This window comes from Chamaea fasciata, unplaced genomic scaffold (assembly GCF_029207755.1).
Source record: "Chamaea fasciata isolate MVZ Bird 193981 ecotype frontalis unplaced genomic scaffold, bChaFas1.0.hap1 SCAF_130, whole genome shotgun sequence".
In the NCBI taxonomy this organism is placed as follows: domain Eukaryota; kingdom Metazoa; phylum Chordata; class Aves; order Passeriformes; family Sylviidae; genus Chamaea; species Chamaea fasciata.
The window spans coordinates 79,901-89,983 of NW_027094215.1; the positions used below are offsets into that span (position 1 = coordinate 79,901).

General features: G+C 43.9%; 1 long non-coding RNA gene across 3 annotated transcripts in view; it reads right to left on the bottom strand.

Annotated features, from left to right (window-relative positions):
- LOC136304596 (uncharacterized) overlaps positions 1–9,857 on the bottom strand; it is a 49,364-nt gene extending 39,507 nt beyond the window's left edge. For all 3 annotated transcript variants that reach the window (XR_010724681.1, XR_010724682.1, XR_010724683.1), the window contains exon 1: positions 9,798–9,857. This is a non-coding gene — a long non-coding RNA (uncharacterized lncRNA). The remainder of the gene's footprint in view (positions 1–9,797) is intronic.
- Positions 9,858–10,083: the final 226 nt, after the last annotated feature.

Here is a 10,083-nt window from a genome sequence, read left to right on the forward strand (position 1 = left end):
AAGCACAAAATACTGGATGGGAGAATAAAATGCCTCCTTTGGTTTTTCCTCCATTCAAAGGTATGGATGTGTCACCCAGAACACTTTGCCACTAGCTCACCTCTACTAACGTCTTGATACAGATCTACAACAATTTCTGCAGGCCAATGATACGTGAGCTAATTTATAAATAATGAATCAAATTAAAATATATTCAGGTAATAAACGTGCACATTTACATAGAAAACATTTGCTGAAAAACACTAAACACTAGCAACAAAATTGTATTTTCTCATTTCTTGACAGTATCTGGATCAAAGAAAATACACACCATGACTAAGCTCTTGAGTTTGAAGGCTAAAATGGATTTGACAGTAAGGGCCAATGACACCTGGCACTTGTTTAGTCTTGAAATCTCTAACCAGATGCAATCTCTGTTGGCTAACTTCTTCACTATTAGAAATTAGCAGAACTACTGCACTGCCACAGTGACTGCAACATGTTCATGGTTTGTTGGGACCTAAAATCTCTCCACTTTTTTTTTCCTTCTCATTATATTCATGGCTTTTCCTCCCCAAATCTTCAATTTTTTCCCCCTCATTAGAAGAAAATTCCTTCTGTCCTAAAATCTGGGGGATGTTTTGAATGGTTAGATTCCAAGGGGGGGTGGAAATTTCTCTCCTACCAAAATTCAGAAAATAGTTTTCTGATTCTTTTGCACTGCCCGTAACTTCACTGTTATTGATTAGTCAGAATCCTCACAGCAAAGGTTAATTTAACAAGGATGCAGAGAGCAGAACTGCATTTTCACTGCCTAGACTAGAAAAGAACTGAATTTTCCTGGGTATCACAATTGGATACCGCTGACAGAGGCTGCCTTAAACTGGCTTTATTATCAAAACAGAAAGAGAGAGAATGATAGCAGGAAAACGGGAGAAAAATCAGAACATGCTGAACTCAATGGAAACAGAGAGTGCAGTTAAGATCAGCTCCCTGGCTAGAGGTACTGAGGGACAGATGTCTGTATTTGGCTGATCAGAATGAAAGAAATCAGCATAAGGGGCAAAATGTCTAAAAGTGGAATGGATGTAAGAGCAGAATTCTTTGCATTACAGGCATCCATTTGTTATAAATGGGCAGGAGACACAGTTTCCTCCTTTAAATGCCTTTATTAATAAACAGGGTCTCGAGGGGCGGCCTACGCCGCTGCTGCTCCCTTTTGTCCACACCGCTGAGGAGGAGGTGCAATCCACTTTGCTGCTCGTGCTGCAGAGTGGGAGTTCTCACCTCGCGGGGGTTCCAAAGAACTCTCTTGGCTCATGGAGTCCAGGGGTGTCTTGCTCTTTAAGTACTTCGTAAGTTATGGCGAGATACAAAAACTTATGAAAACCCTCGGCATAAATACCCTTGTGTATGCTAAGTCCAGTGCTGTCTTTGGCAGATTGAAACTTTGAGCTGGCTCGTTTTGGCTAGGGGTTCTTGGTGTTGATATGGTCCCATCATGCAGCTGGGCTCCTCTAATTACCATAAGGGTGGCAGCAGCAGCCTGACTGACAGGCCGGTTGTCAGCAGGAAGTAGGAAGAGGATCCGACAGGAAGTGGAGCAAGCAGGGCACAAGCCGATGGGACAGGCTGGGTGCAGGCAGGCAAAGCAGCAGCAGAAATGGAGAGTGGTGATGCCAGGGAGCAGTGATGCCAGGGAGCAGCAACAGCTTGACTTGATGGAAAAGCTAAGTGGGATTTTGGGGTAGGGGATACAGAGTGGACAAAACTGCCAAACAGCATTATAACTCTTGAACAAAACATTACAACTCTATAACCAACAACTTATAACTTAATCACCATTCTTATTTATCACACATTGAAGGCTATGAAGGCACTCTTTCTTTCTATCATTACTTCACCTTATAATCTCAGCTGATATAAAGCAAAGTGCTATAATTAAAAATGAATTCATTTATTCTGAACACATTCCTTCCTTCAGCTTTGTCTTTAACTTTGCTCTTAAAAGCTTTAACACACTTTTTTCATTTGACATTAAGCTTCCATTTCTTCCCTCCAGAGTTATGGCACTTCCCCATGTGATGCAGAGGTATGTTCAAGTCAGTGCACGTTCTGAGACTGCAAATCACAGAATGCAATGCTCTGAGCAATGCTTTCCCTGAGACTTTGCTCTTGCATGTGCACCAGAAAGCTTCCAGGGGCCATTTTTGCCATTGAATACCAAAAAAGGTTACTACTATGATAGGGGGGAAAAAAAAGTCAATTATTACCCAACACACAACATCAAATGCACAACACAGCATCACATCATGGAATGATGATCACAACTTGTGTGGGACAACTGTCAAAGCAAAGACTTGACCGAAAAATTCAGTACAGTTCGTACTGAATTTCAAACTTCAAGGAATATTTTGTTCTTTAAAAGACACATTAAAAAGGAAAGAATTCAGTAGCTACAAAGACAAAATTATAGAGTTGTCACTGAATAATGACTTTCCTTGGATATTTTCTTCTAGCTTTTAGATTTTTATCTTTTTTAAGAAATAGATTGAAATAAAATTTAAAACCTCCTCAAATACCGCTGAAATCCAGTACCTAAATATTTAGATATACCTGTGCCGTTCCACATAAAAAGTTGTTCAAATTCACTTGCTACTATAATTGAGTTACATCATGCTTCATCAAATGTTGCAGTCGCTTCAATAACTTTTTTATTTCATTTTAGAAGCATTGAAACAGAATCCCTGTTGTACAAAAATTTGGGGTTCACTTTCATGCAGAGGATCCAATACGAAGATGGAAAAGTAGAAAATTAGCATATTAAACCAACTACTTTGCAGAGTGATTGCACAATGCACTAGAGGATCAAGTTCCTTTCAACAATTCATTTTCAATTTTGTGACAAATCATGATATACAATTCCTTCTCTATCACGTTTTGATTTCAATCTACCTACATGCACGGAGAAATGTTCTTGCTAGGAGTATGTAGGAACAAGGTTTAGATCTTCATATCGGTATAGGAATAATTTGATGCCTGCCTTCACTAGAGGAGAAAATGCCTATGTTTGCGATAGTGATGGCAAACAATGTGCTTTTGTGGAAAATTCTTGCCATCTGGAAGGGTGTTAAATGAACACTTTGTTAGGTTATTGGTTTGTTTTGCTGATAGCCAGAGCACTTCTTTTCTATCTTTGGCATTTATTGTTCTTTGCAAATTGCTTTCCTCAGCCGCTATAGCAATACAATTTAACACTACTTCAAGCATATTCTCACTTGGGACTGGAAAACACTGACAAAGAAATGCATCAATTAATCATCACAAATTTACTCAAAGTCATTAGGATGGAACTTACTCTCCTATATCAGGGTTCAGTTGTCTGCTAGGAATACAGCAAGTAAAATTTAGCACAAACAACTTTAAATGTTTATCTTTTGCTCAATAACCATCTTCAGGCCAGATGACACACTGTTAACATGCTAAGTCGGCCATTGTATTGACTACAAAAAAGAAGAATTAGATGCACTTCTACAGATTTGACCTGTATGTGCACACACTAGTCAATGTTTTCTACTGAAAAGAAGAAACTCTAGGGGAAAAAAACCTATTAAGGTAAAATTAATAACTTAGATAAAAACCAAGTTAGGATAGATGGGACACATACCAAAGTTTTTCACATGGGCAGATCTATTACTCAGCACTTCAGACCTGAATGTGAGCTTTGACCCAGCACAGCTTGGAAGAACACCACGCCAAAATTGAGATCTCAAGCCGAAGAACAACCAGATAGATTTTCGTTCTTTATTTTCTGTACAGAGGGCAGAAAGTATGCTGCTTTACCATTTTCCCTCATGGAGAAGCACGGTTATTTAGCTCTTTGCACAGTGATACAACTTCAACAGCCACACCTTACCCAGGCACTTAATTTTAAGGACACCATTTATCTAATTGGAACCAAACAAATATCAGCACATTTCAGCTTCAATGGTTACATAAATCCTTTGTTACAAGCTGAGAGTTTCTGCAATGAAGTGGACAAGCAAGAAAGGAATAATGAATGGAAGTTTACAACTATTCCTCTGCAGATTTAGTCCAACAGAAGTTGCAAGAGCTGGATTTAGTTTTCCACCCCACCCGTCACATTTTTCACTCAATTATGCAAGGAATTCTCATGTCTTGAATCTTAGTGTAATAAATCAGATTTGCAGTTTGATTCCAGTAAGTGGTTTCAAATAGAATAAATTCTATCACAATTAACAGAATTCATGGAATTCAGTGTGTATTCCATCTAAATTTATCTGTCTGTGCATAGGTGTTCTCATCTCAAGGGATTCACAAGAACATCAGACTCATGCTTCACATACAATTCTTTGTTTTATTGTTGCACTAAAAACACGTGCCATTTAGAGTTGCAGCTTCTGTACATTCAGGATTTAGAATAGATGATGTTCTCCTTCAATGACAAGTAATCTTTTTCTAGTCCTGTTTCCTACTCTAAAGTGAAAAAGCTCTAAAATACAGTTGGACCAAAAAAACCCAATGATACAATACCTACTGCATGTTTCCAGCTGGAGTAGTATATGCAATTATCAGGAGTAAAAATATCTAGAATTCAACTATGTAATATTCTTATATGTATATCAGTATATAAATACAAGGTGTCTTACATATCTCTTTAAAATAAGACTAAAATTGTTGCATGTTCTAAAAAAATACTTCCAGACAGCCAAAATTTAAAAAGTTTTACAATTAAAAATGGGGTTTTATGAAATTATTTTACATCCTTTTTAATTATAGTCTGAAATGGTATAGCACTTACTTTGAGAAGAAGAACAATCTGCAAAGTAGCTAAAGTAATTTTTTTATCTGTCACTAAATAGAAGATGAACCATTCCAATCTCCCTGGAAAAAAAGCATACCTTTTGGCAAAGTTCTCACTCTGCTCTATTCCTCTTTGTGCTGTGAAATACAGGAGGAAGTAGAACAGGACAAGAAATTAAAAAACAAACCACACTACTTTGTATTTTCAATATCTTGCTCACTCTTGTATCTGTATAATCCATACCATGATTTTATCAAAAATCTAAACTCAAAATACTTGTAACAAAGATGAAGCAAAAAAAAAAAAAAAACATCAACTACTTCCCTGAAATAAATTCTGAAATAGTTTGGGAGAGATTAATAGTTCTTAAAAAAACCATATTCACTAGCATGACTTTGAGGAGCTAAATAACAGGCCTATAAACAGTCTGCAATTTTTCAATATAAAATATCGTTATATCTTTCAAAAAAAATCTAATGTGCCAAGTCTTATTAGTATTAGAAACATATTGCTCATAAAATAAGAATTGCTCTTTTGATTATGAATTTTTTGGCACCAAGATAATAAACACTGATTAACCAATACTACCTGAGATACCCGATTTTTTTCCCCTAAAGCAATTTCTCGCTTCCCAGGCTAGGAGACCCTCTTGCGATGCTGCAGTAGCTTCTCTGGTTGCGCAGAGCCCAGAAAGCACACGGGGCTGCTGCTCCAAGCAAAGCTACAAGAAACAGACTCAGAGAGCACAAGATCTGCCGAAAAAGCGATTTCTTGCTTCCTGGACGAGGAGATGCAGTTGCCATGCTGCGGTAGCTTCCCTGCTTGTGGAGAGCCCAAAAACCGCGCGGGGCTCCTGGTCCAAGCAAAGCTACAGAAAGAACCTCCGAGAGCACTTAGATCCACCTAAAGCAGTTTCTTGCTTCCGGGCTAGGAGACTGTCTTGGTTTTGATAGACAGGTATTTGCCAGGGAAGATTGGAGTCTCACTTAGAATGTGGACATTCAATCCAACGTGGAATATGATGAAATACATTACAAAGACAAGAACCTTACACACGTTTATAGCAGCACATCAGCTACAGAGCACTACAAACATTTTGAAGGAAAGGAACTAAGGTCTCCCAGTGGCAGCAAGCACCATTTGTTTCCTTTACAACAGAAGGTGCTTCTAAACCAGGACTACAACAAAAACCCCACACATTCAAGGACCTTCCCGAGCTCTGTTCATTTGCCCAAGCAAGCATGAGTTAGAATCGTGCATCTCCCTAATGCCCTATTATCAAGGGTCAGCAAGGGAGAAGATCCCAGTTCAGGCTCCCCCAGCCCATCTCCAGGTTTCTCTATAAGCCCTCCAAGGGGCTACCTGCTCCCACTACAGAACAGAACCAGCACCCAGTCAGCAGCTCCTCAGTCCTGGCAGGTCAGCGGCACTTCCAGGAGCACACCAGGCTGGCAGCAAACTGCCCAAAGGGCACTCAGCCCTAGACCCTTCAAACCCTCCAAAGTAGCTTGGCCAGGGGGCAGGGTCAGCACCAAAGACACAGACACCAACCTCAGGAGCTCAGGGTCTTTGGCGACAGCTCAGAGCAGCCAAGAACCTCCCAAGGAGAAGCTCAGCAATGCTCCCCAGCACTGCTACCCAAGGTGACCTACAGGGACTGAGATCCAGCACCAGGGACCCTGAGCCTCACCCCCAGCAGCTGGGAATCCCCTGTCACAACCCAGCCCTGGAGAGCCCCCCCAGAACTGGCAATTCCCGCGGGTGCGTCCGCCCGCAGGCCAAGAGGCTCCGGCTGTGCCGGGACAGGGCCCAGGTCAGGCAAATGCTGCAATAAACAGGCGCACACAACTCCCACAGCGGGAACAGCTGGGCTCAGCCTCCTCCGGCGTCGCCCCAAAGCCTGGCCAGGGCTTCAGGAGCAATGCAGGAGCTGCCTTTGGCCCCGCTCCTCCCAACAAGGCCACAGGACTCATCTCAGGGCCCTGTCCGGCCTCTGAACACAGAAAGGTCAAGCCATGTTTCACTAATGAGCACGGACCTAGCCCAGAACACTAACGATCCTGGCTACCGCACTACCGACAGGATACAAACACAACATCTGGGTTGAAGGCTCACCCAGAGGTCAGCTTTGCCTCAAGACTCTGCTTCAGGCCTCAGGCCTTCAGGAAGTCCCAAGGTGCTTGAACCTCTGCGCAAAGCCTGCTCCCATCTCCTGTGGAACCTCACAGATCAGGCAGCACTTCCTCGGCCCACTCCTGAGGCTATTTAGCCTGCCAGCAAAGAGCAGGGGCTGACCTGGGAATGACAGAAGGCAGGGAGGGGAAAGGACCCTTTTGCTTCCATCCAGAAAGCCAAAGGCCGTCAAAAAACCCTCTGGTGAACACCTGAGCAGCACCAGGAGATGAAAGGCCTGGCACTCCTGACTCCCAGAGCTCCCAGGCCTGCCTTGCCCCTCACCTTCAGGCCCCGTCTTGGACAGCAAGGCAATCCCAGGGACAGAAATCCAGGCTCCTGCTGCTCCTGGACGGAGGCACCCAACAGCTCTGTGCTGGCTGAACATGGCAGCAAAATCAGGATGCTGCTCTTCCTTGGGCAAAACTCCAGCCACTAAAAAGCTGGAACGCAGGACAACCCTGCCTCTCCACCGGGGCACTTGGATCCAGCCCTACTGACACATGGACATTTGAGACAGGAATCCCTAACCCTCCGTGAAATCACATCACAGCCTCCAGGTGTTTTCCTGTTCGTGTCCTCACTTACCTGGCACAGGCTTCTTCCAAGGCTTTGCAGACACTTTGCCTCTAGCCAAAAAGATTAACATCGCCTTCTTTCCAGCTTTCAAGAAGTCACAGCAAGTCATCCTGGTCCCATGTTCCACATCAGATTCTCCCATAAGAAGATAGATATTTTTCCGTTCAGATCCTTTCTCAAGCTATCAAGAAAACCAGGATCCCACATGCACTCCCAGAAATTCTCTCAGCACCATTTGCTGCTTCTCTCTCTGCCAGGGCACCAACAAGTCCTGGGTTGCTTCTTGTTCCATGCTGGCCAGTGACCTTGAGCGATAAAAGAAGGCACCAGTATTGCTGCTAATTTTACAGCCACAGGCTTTCAACTTCGCACAGGTTAAAAGCAGAAGCAGACACTCCTCCCCCTGCTGGAGCTGATGGGTCCATTCCCCGCTCTGCTCTCACAAACCCTTCAGCCCCGCTGCCAAACCCAGCACTGCTGCAGATCTGCAACACAACAGCACTTTATCCACAGGGGGCTGCCCCAAACACACATTTCCCATCACGGGTCCAGAACAGCCCCAGCGCTTATTTTACATCTCCCCAAGCACGGCCAAGGTCCCCCCCAGGTGCACAGGAACATCAAATCCTCACGGTGTACCAAGAGCACCAACAGGTTCAACCCATTCAGGCAACAACTGCTCCAGTTCACTGCCGGGCACTGGCACTGCTCGGTGTGGGAGGATCCACTGAGCTCCTGGGTATACTGAAGGACAAAACATTTCCCATCATGTATCCAGACCAGTTTATTCACGGGGCTGCTCCAAACACACATTTCCCATCAAGTAACCGGAGTAATCCAAGTGCTGATTCTACCTCTCCCCAAGCGCGCCTAAAACCCCATGCACACAGGAACACCACATTCCCACAGGGTGGCAAAAGAAACTGGAATAGACTTCATCCATTATTCCTCAGACAACAATTAATCCAATTAACCACCGTGCACTTGCAGTGCTTGGTTTGAAGGGTCAATACACCTTCTGTACATGCTGAGCTACAGAGCATAAACACAAAAATGAATCTTGCTCTGTAAATAAAACCAAATAGAAAGAATAACCATAAGAAAATTCCATAGACAAGGAAACTCTTGCATGCCTTTAAGCATATCTCCTGAGAACTCAAATAGCCATTTACAACAGGAAATATTCCCAAGCCAGACAAAAGCCCCGAACACTGGACCTAGTACACAAAGTTTCCGGTACAAAACCTTCATGCTTCATGACAAAGCTAAGACAAGGAAAAAAGCTCCTCCAGACAAAACAAGTTAAACACTCTCTACCCCCATGATAAAAGTCCCCAAAACATACCCCCAAACCAAAAGCAAACAAAGCAACCCAAACAAACCCCAGCTGCCCTGAGTGCCATTTATCATTCAGCCCCTTCCCAGGCTGGGGACACCTAAGGGAGGTCTCACACACCTTTTCCAACTCTTCTGCCCCTGCTTCCCTGCCCCTCAGGCACCACTGCCCTGCCCAGGGCTGAGGCAACCTAAATATTATGGAACAAAAAACTTAAACTAGCAGAAATAACTCACACTACTCAAAAGCTGTCTCTGCTTCCAATAAGTAGCCCTTTGAAACATGATAGCACTTTCCACAGAAATTCTATAATTGAAGTCACTCCATAAACCAGCCAAGAAAGCAAACCTCACAAGGTTGTTTCTTCCTACCATGTTCTTCCTAGTGAAAGGCTAATTAAAACCTTCACTACCAGACACCAGCCAGGCCCACATGTCACGGGAGATTAAAGGGGGGAAAAAAAGACAGGAAAACTTTGGTACCTTCCCTAAACAACACACCCCAAGAGTACACATCCTCCCCCCCCCCCCCCAACACCTGCAAACACATCAAGGCTTAGCATAGCTTTGATTTATAGGAGAACTTACCAAGAAAATTCTATAGCACAGCACAAAACTCCCCACATTCCCTCTACCTCAACCATAGGAAAGCTCAAGCAAGAGAAAACACTGAGACAGAATGCACAAAAAAATCCCTGATTCAGCACCAAAAAAGGCCAAAAACAAGCTAAATTAAAACAACGTCTTCCTCCTAACCACACATAACAGAATATCTTGGAATTCAGAGAGAAACTCTGACAAACACACAGAACAACAGCCCCTCAGCCCTACCTACCATCACCCGCTACATAATAAACACAATCCCACACAGCACAGCTTATACAGAAACAAATGAACAAATTCTCACCGCACTAAAACAGCCTGGAGAAACTCCATACCCACACAGACAGACCTCAGCATTCCACACCGAACCACAGATCCCCACAGCCCCTTCCGGGGCCCTTTTGAACCCCCACCCGGCTCGCGATTCGTGGGCTCTCTGAGGCATCGGAAGCGCTGATTGGACAGCGGGCCCTGGGAACCCACCCGGCCCCGGTCCTGCCCAGCCTGCGCTGAGGGCCCGGGGGCTCCGCCCCGCCCTCAGAACCGGCACCAGCCCCCCGGCCCCGATCCCCCGATAACCCTTGGCACCG